The 18182-nt window shown below is 48.5% G+C and overlaps 1 long non-coding RNA gene across 2 annotated transcripts; it reads left to right on the forward strand.

The window, feature by feature from the left end:
- The first annotated feature begins 7428 nt into the window (after positions 1-7428).
- Positions 7429-11876, forward strand: Gm35939. Of its 2 annotated transcripts, XR_385037.2 has the most exons (4): positions 8257-8883; positions 9205-9292; positions 10168-10390; positions 11108-11876. It is a non-coding gene; the product is annotated as a predicted gene, 35939 (long non-coding RNA). The 2 variants fall into 2 exon arrangements; XR_876231.2 differs by having other exon boundaries at positions 7429-9292.
- The last annotated feature ends 6306 nt before the right edge of the window (positions 11877-18182 follow it).

An 18182-nucleotide genomic window follows, 5' to 3' on the forward strand; every position in this document is an offset into this window, starting at 1 on the left:
CAGGTAGTTAGTTTCCTGTGGCTGTGGCATCAAAGCTTTCCACACTAAATGGTCTAGAATATCCCACTCTTATTCCCCCAGAGCCAGAGGCTAGAAACAGCCTCTAGGTGTTTAAACAGTGTTGAACACTGTGTGAGGTCTTCAATCACTCTGCACCGGGTTGCTGAAGCATACTGGCTGGTGAGAGCCTCAGGGGTTACCCTCCATGCCTGGCCCAGACCTCCTGGAGTATATTTTCCATTATGCGGTTTTCCTTCTACCTTCTACCTGCAGCCTTCTTTAGGTGCCCATGATGGGTCGGCTGCACCTGCGCACACGGGGAGTCAGATCAGGGTTATGGCCTTCCTATGGTGGAATAGGGTCTATTGTATCGACACCTTGGGCTTTATAGGAGCTGTGAGAGAAGGAATGGGGGCCTCTAGGTAAGGTCATCTCTTGGTTCCAGTGCAACCAGGACTATCCCACTTTCGGCATTTAAAGTCTGTAAGCGCTGGTCACAGACACCTCAGCCAGACTCCATTACTGAGAAGGTAGCCTTTCTGGGCACCCCTCCTGCCTCAGATATTTGGTTTAGTGCCACTGCAGAGGTGATGGGGGTGGGAAAGAAAGCCTGGTGTGGCTGTTACTAATGATCCTGCACTGCTGAGGAGGGGTCCTGGGGTCTTTAAGGCCCCACGGATATTGCAGACACCCCATCTCTCTCACATGCACGGACTGCTGACTGCAGTGCATTTGTAGCCAAGAGTGTGGGTGGCGGGGCATCTCAGACATTACCCCCTTTTCAGTGTGCTGGTGTGTGTGTGTGGGGGGGATTCCTGGAGGGCTTCACATTGGCACCGTGCAGGAAGCTGTGATGAAAGGCAGCCATGAAGACATCATAATCCACAGCTGGGAACAGGCATATGGAGCTGGCATCCTGCCTGTCCCCATCCGCATGATGCCAAATGGCTCCTGGATCTACACAAACAGCCTGTGTCTGGGGTCCTCCGTGGAGTCCATAAACCCTGGCGTTTATGTTTCAAAGGCTTGAGGCAGTATACGCCTCCACAGACAGGTGGTTCAGCCGGAGTTTCTTTTTCACAGGGTCCTGCTGCTTGGTGTAGATGTTTTGATGAACGTTTCCCACCGGCATGGAACCCGTGGGCAATGAAAACCTACAAACCCTCCTGAACTCACCCCATCTAGAAAGTGGTCAGACAATGACTAAATGTAATATCAGATTCTTCCCCCCTTGACATTCAGAGCTGCTCCAAAGTGGCTATGGGGTCTGTCTGCGGCCTGGGGGAAGGGTGACCTATCACCCGGATAACATCCTCGATCTGTTACAGAGTTGCTGTTCTTGACCTGTTACAGAGTTGCTGCTCTTGGAGGTAGAGCATGCGCAGACCAGAACAGTGTCTTCTGCAGTGCAGAAGATTCAAGTCTCAACAAACACCCGCTGCCTAACAGCACTGGAGAAGGCCAAGACAGGAAGGGAAAAGGAAATTCCTCCTAGCATGTGGGATGAAATCCATCCATCAGCAAGCAGAGGGTGAAGGGGTCACGCGAACGTTCCATCTGGCATTCCCATTCCCGTATAATGTAAAGCTATTGTAGCTTTACAAGTCAGAGGGGCCCAGCTTTGTGGCTGCACCTCCAAATCACCGCCCCCCCCCACCAGAAGTGAAGAAGAGTTGCCAACGATGAAAATACCTGGTTGCGAACTTGGAGAGTCATCGTTGGTCTTGTTTAGTTGCTGGTGGACACATTAACAGCAGGGCTGCACGGGGACAGCGGGGAGGTGGAGGAAACCTGGACTTGGGACAGGGTTTAAGAGTGAGTGTCTGAGGATGACATGGGAGGCCTGGGTGACATGGAAACTGGGTAACCTCTGAGGAAACTCAGTGCTGTAAGAAAAGCATGTGACCTGCACGTATAGAAATGTCATGGGGAGGCCCATCACGCTGTACAATGACCAAGTCGATTTAAATTTTAACGAAAGGCAGACCACATACCAAAAAGAGAAACTAGAGGGTATATAATTTAGGATTTCTAAAGGAAATCTGGTAACAACAACAACAACAACAACAAAAACAATCCTGTCAGTGAGTTTTCAGGTCTAAGACCAGGGCCTCTGGCCCCTGAACTTTGTGCTTAGTGTCAGAAGTATGGTCAGTCTGTGGGTTACCTCCAGACTTCCCATCTTCCCAAGTGAAAGAGGAACAATGGAGGAAAAAATGCTGGGTGGGCAAGATAGCTTAGTGAGCGAAGGTACTTGCTACCAAGTCTGAAGACCTGAGTTTCATTGCTGGGACCCACATGGTGGAAGGAGAGAACCAACTTCCATGAATTGTTATCTAATTTCCACATAGGCATCTACACACATACATACATTCAAAACAAATGTGATTGGGGGGTGAAGGAGGGAGGGAAGGGGTGCACGCATGCGCTGTACGTGAAGTGAGAGAGTGGAGACCAATATGATTTGACAAGACAGCGAACTTGTCCGATTTCGGCATCTGAAACCAGGTGGCCTGGGCTTCGCTGGGCTCAGGTGTTTTTACTGTAACAACAGAAATGAATTAGATAAACAAAGCCAAGCTCTCAAGAAACATATCAAGTTTAGCCACTTGGAGCTGCTGTATTTGTAGGCCGAGTTTATATGGTTCAACTTAATCCCTCCAAAGTACACCGCCAGCTACGGCGGTGAGCCTCAGGTTCAGCTACAGGAGATGCTCCGCTTTGAAAACAAACAGAATTTAAAAGGGGGCTAGGCGGTCCCCCGGCTCATTGAATTGAAATCTCCAAAGCTGGAGCCCAAACAAGAGTCTCCAGAACTCCTGAGACCTTTCGACTGGCCAGGACAGCTGAACCGTTTCCAAGCTAGAGTGTGGGGTTTCCGCTAACCCGTCCGTCCGTCCGTCCGTCCGTCCGAAGTTGCTCCTCACAGACAGCTGTCATTTAACAGATGCTGGGGGTGTGGTTCGGTGAGACCTTGGGTGGGAATCCCAGCCTGAATGCTTTGGAACTCTGCTTCCTCTCCACCCACGCCCGCAACTCTCCACTCACGCCCGCAGCTCTCCACCCACGCCCGCTCTTCCCCACCCACTCCCACGCTCTGCACTTGGACCCATTCCACGCGGACCTTGCAGTTGGGTTGGGTTGTTAAGCTTCCTCATTGGCCACTTTTCTCACGGGACAAGAGCGGCTTACTGTTTTGGCTCACAGTTTAATGGCACAGTAGTCCCTTAAAGTAGTCCCTTAAAGGGTAAACGGTCTGGAGATAGGAATATGATGTTGCCTCCACCCCCTCCACTGTTGGAAGCGGGGGGGGGGGGGGAGTAGGGTGGAGAGAGAGAGAGAGAGAGAGAGAGAGAGGAGAGAGAGAGAGAGAGAGAGAGAGAGAGAGAGAGAGAGAGAGAGAGAGAGAGAAGAGAGCTAACGCTCAGCTTCCTGTCTTCCCTTTCCTGCATCCAGGACCACAGCCACAAGACTCTGCATCCTATTAGGGCGAGTCTTTTCCTCTCAGTACCAGCTTCCTCATAAACACTCATAGAGGCTGGTCTCCTAGGCGAATGTAGACCCTGTCACGTTGGCAACCCATATTAACCGGCACACCTATCCGGCTGTTCTTCGCCATAATTTTTCCTCACGGCAGCTCACCGGCAGGTCCTTCTTACAACTCATTGGAAAGCCACCCTTTTTCTGTGGCCTCACTTAGAAGCAATAGCCACTGTCTTTAGCGGTGCGTTTTCAAGGACTGGGCCAGGGAACTCCTGTTTCTGAGCCACATGTGAGTGTTTGCTTAAATATGGGGTCCTGGGTCCCACCCCACCCTTTAATCCAGATTCTGTGCAAGGTAGATTCTCGGGAGTCCCCATTGTAACAAGATTCCCACTCTCACAAAAGTGACTCGGGGTCTCAGAGCTTAAGAATAGGTTGAGAAACTCCACCTGATTGCCTGGTCACAGGGCCAGTGACTTCCTGGTGACCATTTCTCAAAAGTCATGTGGTTACTCTCTGCACTGACAGGACACATGTGAGAATCTGCCCTCCCCTCCAGCTCTCCGGTCTGCCTGATTCACATCTTAGTGAGATGTGAGGCCCAGGGAGAGAGATTGCAGGGTGCTCACCCCTCTTTCCCAGGGGCTGCGCTCTGCTGGAACTTCTGCAGACTGTCTTTTGCTCCTAAGGCAAAGTTTAGCTTGTAAACGAGGCACAGCGAGAGAACAGAACGGGGCTGTTAGGAACAGCATCTGTCTTGGAAAAGGCAAGACAATTTTCAGAATTTTCCTACTGTGGTTGATTCGGTGGAGTAGCTGAGATATGGGGGGGAGGGGGGCTGGACTGTATTGTCTATTCATTCTCTGCCTTCTCTCATTCCTGCCCCCCCCTCCATGCCTCTCTCAGTTTCCCCTCCTCTCCCTCTTCCTTCATTTTCCCCCTAGCTCCTTTCTCTTCTCTCCTCTCTCCTCCCCCTCCCTCTGTACTCTCCCCTCCTTCCCCTTCCCTCCTCCTGGCTCCCTAAAGTCTCTCAACAATGGAGATATGTAAATGAGCGGCTCAGTCAAACAGCCTTGCCTTTGTGCAGAGTCCCCTCCTGTGAGGGGAGAAAGACAATGTATTTCTGGGGAAGGGATGGCATTAAGGCGCAGACCTGATAGGCAGATCCCTCCCTGAGAATGAAGCAGATGCCTTTGTGAACACTGTCGTCCTTTGTTTAAAATCTTTCCTCCTTACAGCCAGGGAGCTGGTACAGAGGCTACTTGCTACCCCTGTGAGAATCTGGTGCTACACCTCAGCCATTGTGGGGGCCAGGGTAGGTGCTGGGGTGGCTTCAAAAATGAGTATGGCCTGTTAAGTTTCTTTTCTTTTCTTTTTTTTTTCATATATATATATATATATATATATATATATATATATATATATGAATGATATGGACATGGACATAGACATAGATATAGCCCTGGCTGTCCTGGAACTAGCTCTGTAGACGAGGCTGGCCTCGAACTCATGGAGCGTCACCTTCCTCTGCCTCCTGAGTGCTGTGATTAAAGGTGTGCAACCCTACTGCTAGGCTAGCCTATTAAGGTGTTGTTGTTGTTTTGTTTTGTTTTTGAGGTCAAAGCTGAACTAGTGAGAGGAAGCCTGTGGCCAGTTCAGTGTCAGGGGGTGGATTTCTAAGGAGCAGAGGGCAGACATTCAGCATTTAATTATGGTAATGGGTCTCAGCAGACTCCAAGGGCCCAGCCTTTCTCCTCTCTACACCCTGGCTGGGTTCTGGCAGGAAGCAGGCAACATCACACTGGGTTGGTCTTTCAGGGACCAATAAGAGGATTTCCTAGTGTGGCCAAAGCTGGGGGTTATGCAGAGACAGGAGCTCTTACGGCCAGCTGTAGAGGCCAGGTAGCCCATGTTGAAGAGCACAGTGCATGTCAAGTTCCCTCTAAGGGGACTGTGACAGCTGTCTGACAGACACAGTCAACCCAAGCTACCCATCAGAAGAAGAAGTGGGAAAATAAATATCCGGGAAAGCAATGATGGCCTCTCCCCTGCTAACCACATCAGTGCTTTGCATGGAGGTCAGAGTAGAGGGAGGCTGGGTTCCCACCCCCCACCCCCCTCCCCCCCCCGTCCCCCCCTCCCCCACCCCCCCACCCCCGGTTATACACATGTGCTGTGTATCTTTGGTCCACAGTGAATGGATAACAGCCACCCAGGTCTCGATCCCCAACCCTCAGGAGCTGATAGATCTGGGACACAGCCAGAGCTTTAGTGGCAGCAACTGGTGGCCACTGAGCCCCACTGAGGAAATAATGGAATTCTTTTGAATTCGTAGAAGTGAGACCCACTCAGGGCCATGTGTAGCCAGACATCTCCTCAAAGATGCAAAAGACCTTTCCACCTCCCACGGCAGTGTGCTACAGATCTGATAAACAGACACTCTGTGGATTTGAAAGTTAAGGAAATGACATTCCCAGGAGTAAGACCAGGCAGAGAGCAGAGTCTAGAATTTCACTTTCAGTCCCCTGAGGAGGAAGCCCGACCTCGTTAAAGCTGCAGTTGGCTGCTTTATTAGGTGACTTGTCTCTTGGGTCCGGGGAGGAGGGTGGAGGAGGGCTTTTAGCCTGAAAGCCACAAAGTCTGGATGAAGAAGGCCTCCTCTCCGCTGAATGTTACTGGGTCCCAGCAGTGGTTCCTGGAATAGTGAACTAAAATATGAACTCACCGCAGGGCCCAGGAGCCCCTCAGGGGTGTGGGCAGTTCTTCCCAAGGGACATTGGGCAATATCTACAGACATTTTGGGGTATTGTGACTGACTGGCCAGGGAGAGTGACCTAACTACCTTGGGTTGGTCTCCATCACTCGGAGACTCCCCCACCATACAAGGAACAAGCTGCAGACACATGAAACTGTGGGACACACTTAACCAGTATCCACCCGGACCATGTTGCAAGTGTGACTATAAAGAATACACGGCCTCAGAAGGCATTTTCCCCAGTGCTGTACCGCCGCTGCCTGTAGCCCGCAGCCCCAGAGTGGGTGCGAGTGATAAGAACAACTCATGCCTGCAGCCCGAACCAACGATGGGGCAACGCCTTGGCCCTAGATATCTATGAAAACCAAGCCAAAGAGAGTGCGTGTGTGCGCGCGGATGATAAAACTCATGAAGTAATGTGTGGAACGCCTCAGTTTTGATTGGCTGAATTAAGCTTAAAAACTATGGTCTGGTATGGCAAAATCGCTCAGATCCCCGGGCCCAACCCACGCGGTCTCCACGCCCACGGACCCCCACGCAGACAACAAGCCAGCACCACTGCAGCTCAGCTCCAGAGGATCGGAAAGCAGGAAACATCGAGTCTCGGACCACAGAGCCAGGCCACGGCAGCTAAGCCGGAAACGTTAGTGAGGAGCACGCGCGTACATGCGTGTGCGTGTGTGTGAACGACTGTGGGCCCATTTCGCCATTTATTTGCTTATTGCTGTTTATGAATAAATAAACTGTTAGAACCTCTCCTCCGAGTTCAAGGATTTGCTCTCTGCTTCGTTTCACGACAGTTCGCGACAGTGACCATCGGTCATATCCTGGAATCTGGTGGGCCCTGCCTAAGGATGTTGCCCAACATTCTAGAACGTACAGACAGACACACAAGAAGCAGGAGGGAAGAAATATGGCTGAGATGTGGTCTTCTCTTTTGGTTACTTGGAATCTACGAAGGGAAATATCCTTGTGGCCACACAGAAGAGGGAGTCATGGTGCCTCTTGGAGGCTCTTACTTTTGACCTGAGAGGAAAACACAACCTCAGAAAGCTCCTTGCTGATTCGTCCTCTGTCTCCGAGTAGTAGCGCGACCCATACATTTCTAGAACAAAGAGGCAATGGCTGACCGTGACTCGTCTTAGTTTTTTTTTTTTTTTTTTTTTTTCATGCCCACTCACACACCTGTGACATCACTTGTTAGCACTGTTCTTCACAGAAGGAAATGGACTGCTTATGATTCGGCCAACAGTGTCTGTCACACAGTATCTCAGGATGGGTCTTCCTGACTCTCTTTCATCTGTTCATTGCAGCCTACGAAGTCCTGTCCTCTGTGGCAGCAACCTCTCTTCTTTTTTCTTCACTTTTTATGAATCAGCTGGGCTTGGGTTGCCTTTAGTGATGCCGTTGTAGAGTTTAGTGTATTGTGTTGGGAACAGAATGATCAAGGGTTCACTTGGTTCCTCAGGCTGTGAACGAGCCGTCCTGACTGTGAAAGGTCCATTCATCCTCTGACCAAAAGACTGTATCAAAGTCTATCAGCCATATCCACTTTACGGGAAAAGACACACACACACACACACACACACACACACACACAGAGAGACAGAGAGAGAGATAGAGACAGAGTAAGAGATAAAGAGACATACACACACATGCATACACAGACATACACACAGAGAGACAGACACACAGACACGTGCACACACAGACGACAGACAGAAACACAGAGACACACAGAGACATAGACACACACAGACACACACAGAGACACACAGAGACACGTGCACACACAGATGACAGACAGAGACATAGATATAGACACACACAGACACACACAGACACACACAGACACACACAGAAAGAGAAACACAAAGACACATGCACACACAGAGAGACAGAAAGAGACAGAGAGAGACAGAGACATAGAAACAGAGACACATGCAAGCACACACACAATTTTATATTAGTTCATTTATCTGTTGCTATAACAAAATGCCCAAAGCTAGGAACTTTATTTAAAAAGGTTTTTTTGCTCATGCTTTGGAGTTTGGGAACATAGACACCAGACTCTGCTCAGCTCTGCTGAGGACCTCCCGGCTCTGGGGTCACAGGGGAGATGGCATTACAGTAGAAACCCATGTAAGAAGAAGCAGTCACATGGGAAGGCAAGAAGCTGGAGAGATCCAGGGCCCAGGCTTGCTGTGTTTGTAATGTACTCTCAAGGGAACAGACTAGGGTTCACTGAGATCTGCATTAACCCCCTCTGTGGTTGGCACCCCCAGTGACCTAACTACCTTGGGCTGGGCTCTGTCACTTGGAGATTCCACATCATACAAGGAGCAAGCTTCCGACACATGAAACTTTGTGGAACACAACAGCATACACCCCAGACCAGGCTGAAAATGTGTGTGACAAACAACAATGGCACTCACATTAGGAGAACCATCCAGTGACAGCCATGGTCTGGTCACACGGTGACAGCCATTGTCATCTGGTTAATGTTCCATTGCTCACCTCATAGCTGCTACAGTGCATCCATGTGCAATAACAGCCACTACTCAGTGTACAGTTACAATCAGCCCTCACCACAGTCCTGGGAGGAAGAGTTGTGAATTCTGATGATCCCATGAGGCAAGAGAGGGGTATGTATGTGGGAAGGGGGGTGATTCTTGGAGGCACTTGGTCAGTATGGACGGAGCCAGGATGCCCACAGGCTGCCTTGTAGGCTTCACTTCCAAGTGTGGAATGGCCTCTGAAGAAATTCAAAAGACCCTTGGTTAGGGTTCAGGAAGGCCATGGGCACAGAAGAAGATGAAGGGGCAACATTGGTGAGCCGAAGACCAGTGTTCCCACTCATCTTCTCCTGTGTCCACATGATACGCAGGAACTGCTGGTCCGCTTTGGGACCATCCTTTCCTACTCCCATTGCGTGCTGAGTCTTCTCTTCTCTTCCCTCACCACAGAGAGCTGACCCTGAATTCCCAGCCTCGGTGCTAGAGAGTCTGTCAGCATAGGTTCTCCTTCACAGGCGGTTCTCTAGCCTGCTCTTCGGTGAGTGTTTTGACTTCCTTCAAAGGCAGAACATCAGAGGTCCACCTGGACCCTCTATAGGCTTGTAGTTTAAAATGGCATCCTTTTGTTGTTTGAATGTGTCTTAAATGAGAGCTCACTATGGCTTATTGCTCTCCTTTTCTGGATGAGTCGCTGCAGCTGAGCATCGTGGACTACACCTGTGCCTGGTTGCGTAGGGTGAGGGGGCATCCTATCACAGGCATCATTGTGGGCCTTGAGCTAGAGAGAGCCATAGCCTTTGCTCGTAGAGGATGAAGCAGGAGGGGCTATAAGTCTTACAGGTTTTCAGGCAGCTGGGCAAACTCCATGCTGCATGTTCTAGCCTGGCCTAGCCTTTATGATAGGAACTGCAAGGTAGGGAGGCACTAGATACAAGTGAAGTTGTGATTCAAGATCATCCTTGGTCTGGGGATCTAGGGAGCAGGGTTTGGCCTCATTCACAGCTGCTAGTGGAAGGGAAGAAACTGTTCCCCATTCCTAGCACATTCGAGTTCTCTCTCTTCCCCCCTCCTCTCCCTCCTTCCCTCTCTCCTCTCCTCCCTCCCTTCTCTCCTCCCCTCCCTCCCTCCCTCCTCCCCTCCCTCCCTCTCTCTCTCCTCCTCTCCCTCCCAGTGCCACCTCTGTTCTCTATAACTTACCCTGTCTATGGTAGTCAGTGATATTGACAGAAAGATACAATGCAATCAGGAAGAGAGGGCAGGGAAATATTTAACCTAGGATTCTCTAGACAATAAAATAATTCTTCAAAAGTGAAGGTAAAAGCAAGACTTTCTCAGATAAACAAAACTTGAAGGAATTTGTCACCAGGAGACCTGCCTTGTAAAAACTGTTAAAAGAATGTCTTCTCTGTGAAGGGAAATGATGGCTCCTGGGAGAGCGAACTTAACTGGATGCGACGTGCAGTTTGCAAGAACACATTCGTTTTCAGCAAAGTCCAGAACGGCTGGAGCAAGAAGCTGGAAGGAAGCAGACAAGTCAAGACAGGGAGGGAAACCTAGCGCTCAAACAGTTGAGCACACACAACACCAGCTGGAACAGGCTTTCGCCATGCGTGTAAGGGCCATGTATTTGTCTGAGGTAAGGATTGGAGGTGGAGAAAAAGCCTATGTGTTCTCCTGATCTTAAGAACCACACTGAGGGCGTCATCTTAAACATTGTGCCTTTCCAAAAGCCTGAAGGAAACTAGAGCTGAACAGAAAGCAAGGTGAAGAAAACCAAACAAATAAGGAGAACACAGAAGCACGAAGTCTCCAGACCACACACGGTTTGCAGCAGAAACCTTCCGGCTGCAGCTCAAGGGCCAGAGCTTCACAGGAGGCTGGTCCCTCCCCAGTCACACCAGGAACCTGGAGTACACCTTCAGAGAATTCAGAGCCACCATGAGGGGCCCAAGCAGATAGATGTCTCCCTAAGAGAGTGGGATCCAGTGTCCTTCCAGGAGAACTAAGTGAGACTTGGTGACTCTGGACAGATCTACATCCTTAGGTTTCCAGGCCTCTCTTCCACTCCCTGGCTGATATCTTTCGGCAATTGCAAGTTCTTAGTTTGGTGAAAAGCAGAAAACCAACGTTTCCAACAATGTTTATGGTCTGATTGTATTCTTTAAACATCTTCATTCTTAGGTCAGGAAAACATTTTATAGAACCATTGCCTTATTGATCCCATTTAGATGACAATGGACAGGGAGTTGTTTTCTGAGTATGGTCTGCGGTGCCGGCAAGAGAAACACTTTACTGTATGAAGAGTCCCTTGGCCCAGACTTTGTCTTAATCTGTTTTTCCATTGCTATAACAGGACACACACCCTGGAGTCCTTCATCAAGAGGAGAGGGCTTTTCTTGGCTCATGGTTCCGGGGTCAGAAGATCCAGAATCTGGCAGCTGTGGCTGGTAAGGGTCTTGAGCTGCATCAACTCACAAAGTAGAGACGTGGGCTTATCTGCAAGAGGTAAACCCAGAGAAGGACATTGCTTTGTCACAGTGCATCCCATGGAATCTGTCCAGCCCCAGGAGACTTCACCCAGGCTTCACAAATCGACCTTAAAAGTGGAATCTTTTCTGAAAGGCCCCTGCCTCCCAACCCTATCACAATGGCAATCGATGTCAGAAAGACCAAATCCTTTTCAAACAATCGTTGAACGGTCTCTTGAATGTTGCTCTGAGGTGGAAATCTTTCACACAAATCGTGTTATACATGCATGTCTGTGCATACATGGTCTGCTTGGGCTCTCCATTCTGTCTCACTGGTCCGTCTGTTGTTGTGTCTCAGCTGCTGTGGCTCTCCAAGTCTATGTGGCCTGCAGAGTGAGCCCCTGCCTTCAGAGCTCTTTTTGTGTCTCAGCTATACTTTAGAACTGCAGTGCACACTTGAGAGACAGCCCACATGTTTTCTCAAGTCCCAGACTAGCTCTTTCCTGTAATTACATTTAATCCATGCTATACCTGCACTGCTCTATGAAGGGACTCTTGGCACTTTTACACACTACAACAGTGCTTCCCAACCTTCCTAATGCTATGACACTTAAATACAGCTCCTCATGCTGTGGTGACCCCCAATCATAAAATTATTTTCTTTGCTGCTACATAATATTGTTCCTGTTATGAACCATAATGTAAATATCTGAAATGTGACCTCTTTGAAAGACTAATTCGACCCCCGAAGTGGTCATGACCCATAGGTTGAGAAACACTGCCCTAGCTGTTTCCACTCTATAAACCAATGCATATTTCATTTTGTAATAATATTTTCTATTTTCCACATAGACGTCTTATGTATCTTTTTTAAAAAAATTGTTCCCAAGACAGGGTCCCCAGTTCTATGGAGGCTTTTCTGATGTTTTCTGAGTTGATCCTATGCTGAAGAATGAGGTTTAAACTCTTGTTAAACTCTAGTACAGTGCCTTTGATTGTTGCTTTTAAAATATGTTGAACTTGGCCAGAAGCTATCAAACTAAAAGCTGGCATGGTCACATCCCTCTGCAGGTCCAGGGAAGGAAATTCTTAGACTCTTCCAGGTTCCAGGCTTGTGACATCACATCTACAGCCTCTGCACACTTGCACAGTGTTTTCCATGCGTCTTTGTCTCAAGCACCACCTCTTCCCTCCATAGAGGTGCTTGCCATTGGATTACGGGCCCCTCCAACCCTGGTTGATCTTATTTCAAGATCCCCAACTTGCTTACATCTATAAAGTCCTTATTTCCAAGTAAGACCACATTCCCAGGTATTGGGGATTAGGAATTGGTCATTCATTTTGTGATTGCCTACAATATCATTCAAGCACATATGTATATATTCCACTATTCATTTCTATAATTGATTATTCCCAAAAGACCCAGGTAATAAGGCTGTCATCAGGATGATGTTGTGAAGAAGTGAACCCCAAAGAAGTGAAGCATTGTGGGAGTTCTTGGTCACCCAGGCCATGCCTTTAAAGAGGGTTGTGTGATGCAATATTTTATCTACTTCTCCTTTTTAAAAGATTTAGTTATTTAAGACGGTGTTATTTTGTTGTTGTTATGTTAAAACACCACAACCAAGACATGGTATAAAAGGAAGGGTTTATTTGGGTTAAGTGTCCATCATGGCGAGGAGCAGTAGGCATGATTGGCAGGGATGGAGAGATGAGCACTCACAACTTGAACCCCAAGCATGAAGCAGAGAGTGTGGACTGAAAGAGGCTCCGGGATTCAAGCTCTCAAATCTGAGCCCCAGGGACACCTTTTCCCCAGTAAGGCCACACTTCCTAAACTTTCCCAATCAGTGCCTCCAATTAGGTTCCAATTAGGAGCCTGGGAGTGTGGGGCCATTTTTCATCCAAACTACCATCTCCATGGTATGCATGAGTGTTCATGTCAGTTAGTGTGTGGGAATGCATGTGTGTATGCACACGCACACAATGCATTTATCTGCATTTTAATTCTAAGGTAAAAAGAGAGTCCTCTGTTATATCCCACCCTTTTCCTTTAAGAAAGGATTGCTCTCCAAACCTGGGGTTTATGTCTGCAGCTGAGCTGGAAGCTAGCAAGTCTCAGGGATCCTGGTATTTCTGCCTTCTCGGGGTTATAGGCATGCATGGTCACTGGGCTTATTATAAGGGTGGGTGTTGATCTTTTTGATTGTGGAGCATCTGCTCTTAACCACTGAGCTGTCAATCTGGCCCTTTGATCTCCTTTTGCTTCCTGGATGTAATGGTTGATGTCAATTTAACAAGATCTAGATTCTAGGAGATAAGCCGCTCTGCCTGTCTGTGAGGGATTATCTTGATTCATTAGGTGATATGTGTAGCAGAATTTTCCCTGTCCAATCACTTTAAATATTAATACAATAAGAAGCCTGTGATTGGACAGGGAAAAGGGAGTCAGAGTGAAGAGTTTCAGAGATGGTGACAGAGGAGAAGGAAGGGGGAGAAGGAAGGAAGATGGAGGAAGAGAAAGATGATCCAGACTCCGAGTGGCTTTAAATAGCCACAGGTAGCTGTGAGTATGATATAAAGGATGGATAATTCCAGGACAATTTGTCTTATCATGGTGGGCAATTTATATCATTATCAATTGGCTCTGAAATGACTGTTTGGGCATCTTGAGAACTGAGAATTCATTGATCTATCAATCTGACTGATTAATTATAAGTTTCTAGAGTTTTGATTTACTAAGTGAAGGGGAATTGTGACTGCCGACCATGGGGGTGGGGAAGGGGGGTGGCTGAGAAGGAAGAGGCGGCTCTGAGGCAGGCAAATGAGAGAAAGACGGCTGACTGGGGCTAGCCAAGAGGTGGTGAGACTGCCGGGCAGAGAATAGCAGGGTATAGTGCAGGATGGCGCCATTTTAAAAATGTTTCCCACATCAGAGGTGGGAATAGCTACTTTAAGTGTGGGCTGCACCATTCCACAGGCTGGGATCCTGGAGCTAACAAACAGGAGACGATAGTGGTGCATAAGAGATCTTCCAGAAGACCCTACCCAGAACCCACATTTCAGCTCATAATCTCCTGGAACTCCAGTTCCGGGGTACCCAGTGCTCTCTTCTGGCCTCTGTGAGCATGTGCAATGTCATGGTGAATGTACACACACTCAGGGGTTGTCTTAGTTAGGGTTTCCATTGCTGTGAAGAGAAAACATGACTAAGGCAACCCTTATAAGGACAACATTTAATTGAGGCTGGTTTACAGGTTCAGAGGTTCAATCCATTATCATCATGGTGGAAAGCATAGCAGCATCCAGGCAGGCATGGTGCAGGAAAAGGAGCTGAGAGCTCTGCATCTTGTTCCGAAGGGAATCAGGAGAAGATTGGCTTCCAGGCAACTAGGAGGAGGCACTCAAAGCCCACTCCAACAGTGATACAGTAACTCCAACAAGGCCACGTCCACTCCAACAAGGCCACACCCATTCCAACAAGGCCACACCCATTCCAACAAGGCCACACCCATTCCAACAAGGCCACACCTCCTAATAGTGCCACTCCCTGGGCCAATCATATTCGAATCACCACAGGTATGCACGCATATACACAAAGTAGTTTGAAAGTGAGAAAACCAAGTGGTCCCAGCATTTTCTGTCCTCTGATTCATGGCTGTAGATACAATGTTACCACCTGCCTCGTCAAGCTCCTGCCTCATGACCTCTGTACCACGATGGACGGCCTCCTCCAACTGTGAACCAAAATAAATCCTTCCTCCCTTAAGTTACCTTTTTGGGGTATTTTTATTACAGTGACAGAAAAGTAGCTTCCACAGGCTCCCACCATGATGTGCTGCCACAGCCCGCAAAACAATGGGTCCAAGCAGTCCTGTACTGGGAACTCGAGAACTATGAGCCAAAACAGAGCTTTGCTCCTTATAAGTGGGCTATCTCAAGCATTTTGTTACTGTAAGGGAAAGTGCAGGCTCACCCAATAAGGTCCCTAGTCTCACCTTTCTCTTGTTCACTTAGCAACATGTTTGAAACATTATTGTTTCCTCTCAGTCTTTTAAGAGACCCTGCATTCTCAGTGGGTGTGAAATAGTGCCTAGTTGGGAAATACCACCCTTAGGGGCCGTATCTGTTGCTAAGCATTTGATGGCCTGAGGAGTCCTTCTGAGTCAAGTGGCCCTTCTGAGGAGCTGCTTCGTGCTGGCCTCTGGTTTCTCCTCTGTAAAGTTAGGAGGTGGTCGCAGCCTGACTTCAGGACCTGCTGTTCTGCTGGCCACTTCCTGCCTGCTCTCTGAGCTCTTTGGCCAGGGTGTCCCTGATTTGCTTTGCTCCTTGACTGGGTCATAGTGTGACAGTGAGATTCATGGGAGAGGAAGAGGGAAGGTCTATAAGAGAGAAAAGATCCAGATTCATTTGAAGGAAGCCAAGGGAAGAGGGTTCTGGAATGAAGTCCAGATGGTTGGATGCTCATTAACCATGCTCTGGTGAAAGTCAAGGATGTTGGGCAGAGCGAGACTGCCAGATGCCCTGGGGCTGCAGCACGGAGTCCCGAGCAAGTGAGGCTCAACCATCCTAGCTTTCAGCCTTCGTGGGGCTTGCCTTTGGTTTCACAATCCTCTCAGTGACCTCCTTGCTGCAAATAAAACCCAGATGTTTTTTAGCTCAGTCCAGTGAGTACTTTTCTAAAACTCCCTCCAAGTCTCTCAGACCTCAGGTGGCCACAACAATCCTGTGGCTGCCAGCAGGGTGAACGAGCTTAAACCCCGCTGCAAAAATCAAGTGTCACAATATTATTGTCCGGCATGAGTTAATTACGGTAATTTCCCTCTCCCTGAGGCAGCTGAATAATCCTCTGGCATTTTGGTATCCGGGTTGTTGGGGACCTGGACTTCGGTGCTCTGTCCTTGATTCTGCTGCCTCTGCAGAAGTCCTGTCTTTATTCCTTTGGGTCCCTTGGCATGGATTTGTTACGCACTGTAAAGCAGTCAGTCCCCAGCACTGTGCAGCTAACACATTCTAGGGCTTTAACGGGCATTCTCGGTAGGGTTTCTGTTGGTATGATGGAACGCCATGACCAAAAGCAAGTTGGGGTGTAAAGGTTTATTTGTCTTACACTTTGACATTACAGTCCTTCCGTGAAGAAAGTCAAGACAGGAACTCAAGCAGAGCTGGAACCTGGAGGCAGGAGCTGAGGCAGGAGCTGATGCAGAGGCCACGGAGGGGTGCCCCTTACTGGCTTGCTCAGCCTGCTTTCTTATAGAACCCAGGACCACCAGCCCAGAGCTGACTGCACCCACAATGGGCGGGGCCTCCCCATGGATCATGCATAAAGAAAATGCCCTGCAGGCTTGACTACAGCTCCATCTTATTTTCTTCATTGAGGTTCCCCCCTCTCAGATGACTTTAGCTTGTGTCAAGTTGACATAAAACCGTCTAGCAAAATAGAAGATCAGTGTACACAGGATGGGGCAACACGGATGAAAACTGTTTTCCCCTGCTTCCCCTTCCTTCCCAGAAATATCACTTTGGTTTGTAAAGTTTTTTTGACGGCAGAGCAAATACCAGGTCTAGGTACAGTGTCAAAGGAATAGCAGAGGTTTGGAGTCAGGAGAAGCCAGCCCTAGCTTCTCCATCTTGAGTTGTACCTTCAAAGACACTGACTTTCTCGATCTCAGTTCGATTGCTGGGGCTGCGGGTGGCATCAGGAGTGGACGGAGTTCCCTGGGGGCTTATGTACAAAATGGATACAGGCATGAAAACAATTGCAAAGGAGTTTTAAGTGTTTGGACAGAGACCTGAGGGAGTTGTTGTGAGGGTGCAGGGGGTTGTGGTTGTGGTTGGGGGTGGGGCGGGGGTGATGGGGTGGGGCGGGGACTCAATTCTCCAAGCATCTCAGAGATAGAGTGGGATGCGCCAAGTGCTGAGAAGTGAGTGGTTATTTACACGGTGGACAGAATGGGAAGGGAGTTTTTGGAAGACGCAAGGACACAGATGTGTTATCAGTCTTGGTGTGCTGGAAAATTGCCAGGAATGTCATGTGACTTGAAGGTGAGGCGCAAGAGGCAGTGGAGGAGTTGGGGCGGGGAGAACATACTGTTTGAGGCTCTTGGATTATACTCCATGCATGTTGGTCTTCCATGAACATTTTAAAAATTGTAACCGTCCAGAAGATAGAGTTGTTAGTGGTGCCTTTCAGGAAGAGGCTGGGGCACAGCTAAATGTTGTAAGTACACAAGATCTCCTACATCAACAAAGGATCGCCGAGCCCCAAATACCAACGGTGCCAAGGTCAGATCCTTTATTCACAGCAAACAAGGATTGCTGGAGAGATGGAGGGAGCAGCCACAGCTCCCTTCTGCGGGAAAGCATAAAGCAGTGCTTTGAAGGGGGCATATCAGAGGAAGGGGGGGGGCTAGGAAAGTCACCCATTGCCCCAGTGTCTCCCACCCCGAGCCAGCTTGTCATGTGCTTTTCTCACCCTGCAAGCTCAAAACACAGCTTATGTTTAGTAGTTGGAAAAAAAAAAAGACAGATAATAAACTGTGATGTGTAAAAATATTAGCATCTAAGATTGAAATGTCAAGATCCACAAATAGTCAAGTTGGAACACAGTCACGTTGATTCAGAGTTGTCCAGGCCTGTTTTGAGCTGTTATGGTGAAGCTGTAGTTGCTACTAAGACCAGATGGGTTGCAAACCCCCAAGTAATTGTTATTTGCCCCTTTATAGAAATATTTTCTCAATTCCATACTTAACCCAAGACAACAGAGGTGGGGATAGAAGAAAGTCGTGAGCCTGTGAACAATATACAAGGAATGAGATTAGTTGGTTTTTATCGGTTAATTGATTATCCACTGTCTAGCAAGGGGAAGAAAGTAATTCTTTAGTTTGAGAATTACGGTAAGGGAGAGAAAAAGAGGTGGGGTCAAGCATCTGGGATCTGGCCACGTCTGAGTTTAAGAAA

This window comes from Mus musculus, chromosome 16 (genome assembly GCF_000001635.26).
Source record: "Mus musculus strain C57BL/6J chromosome 16, GRCm38.p6 C57BL/6J".
NCBI lineage: Eukaryota > Metazoa > Chordata > Mammalia > Rodentia > Muridae > Mus > Mus musculus.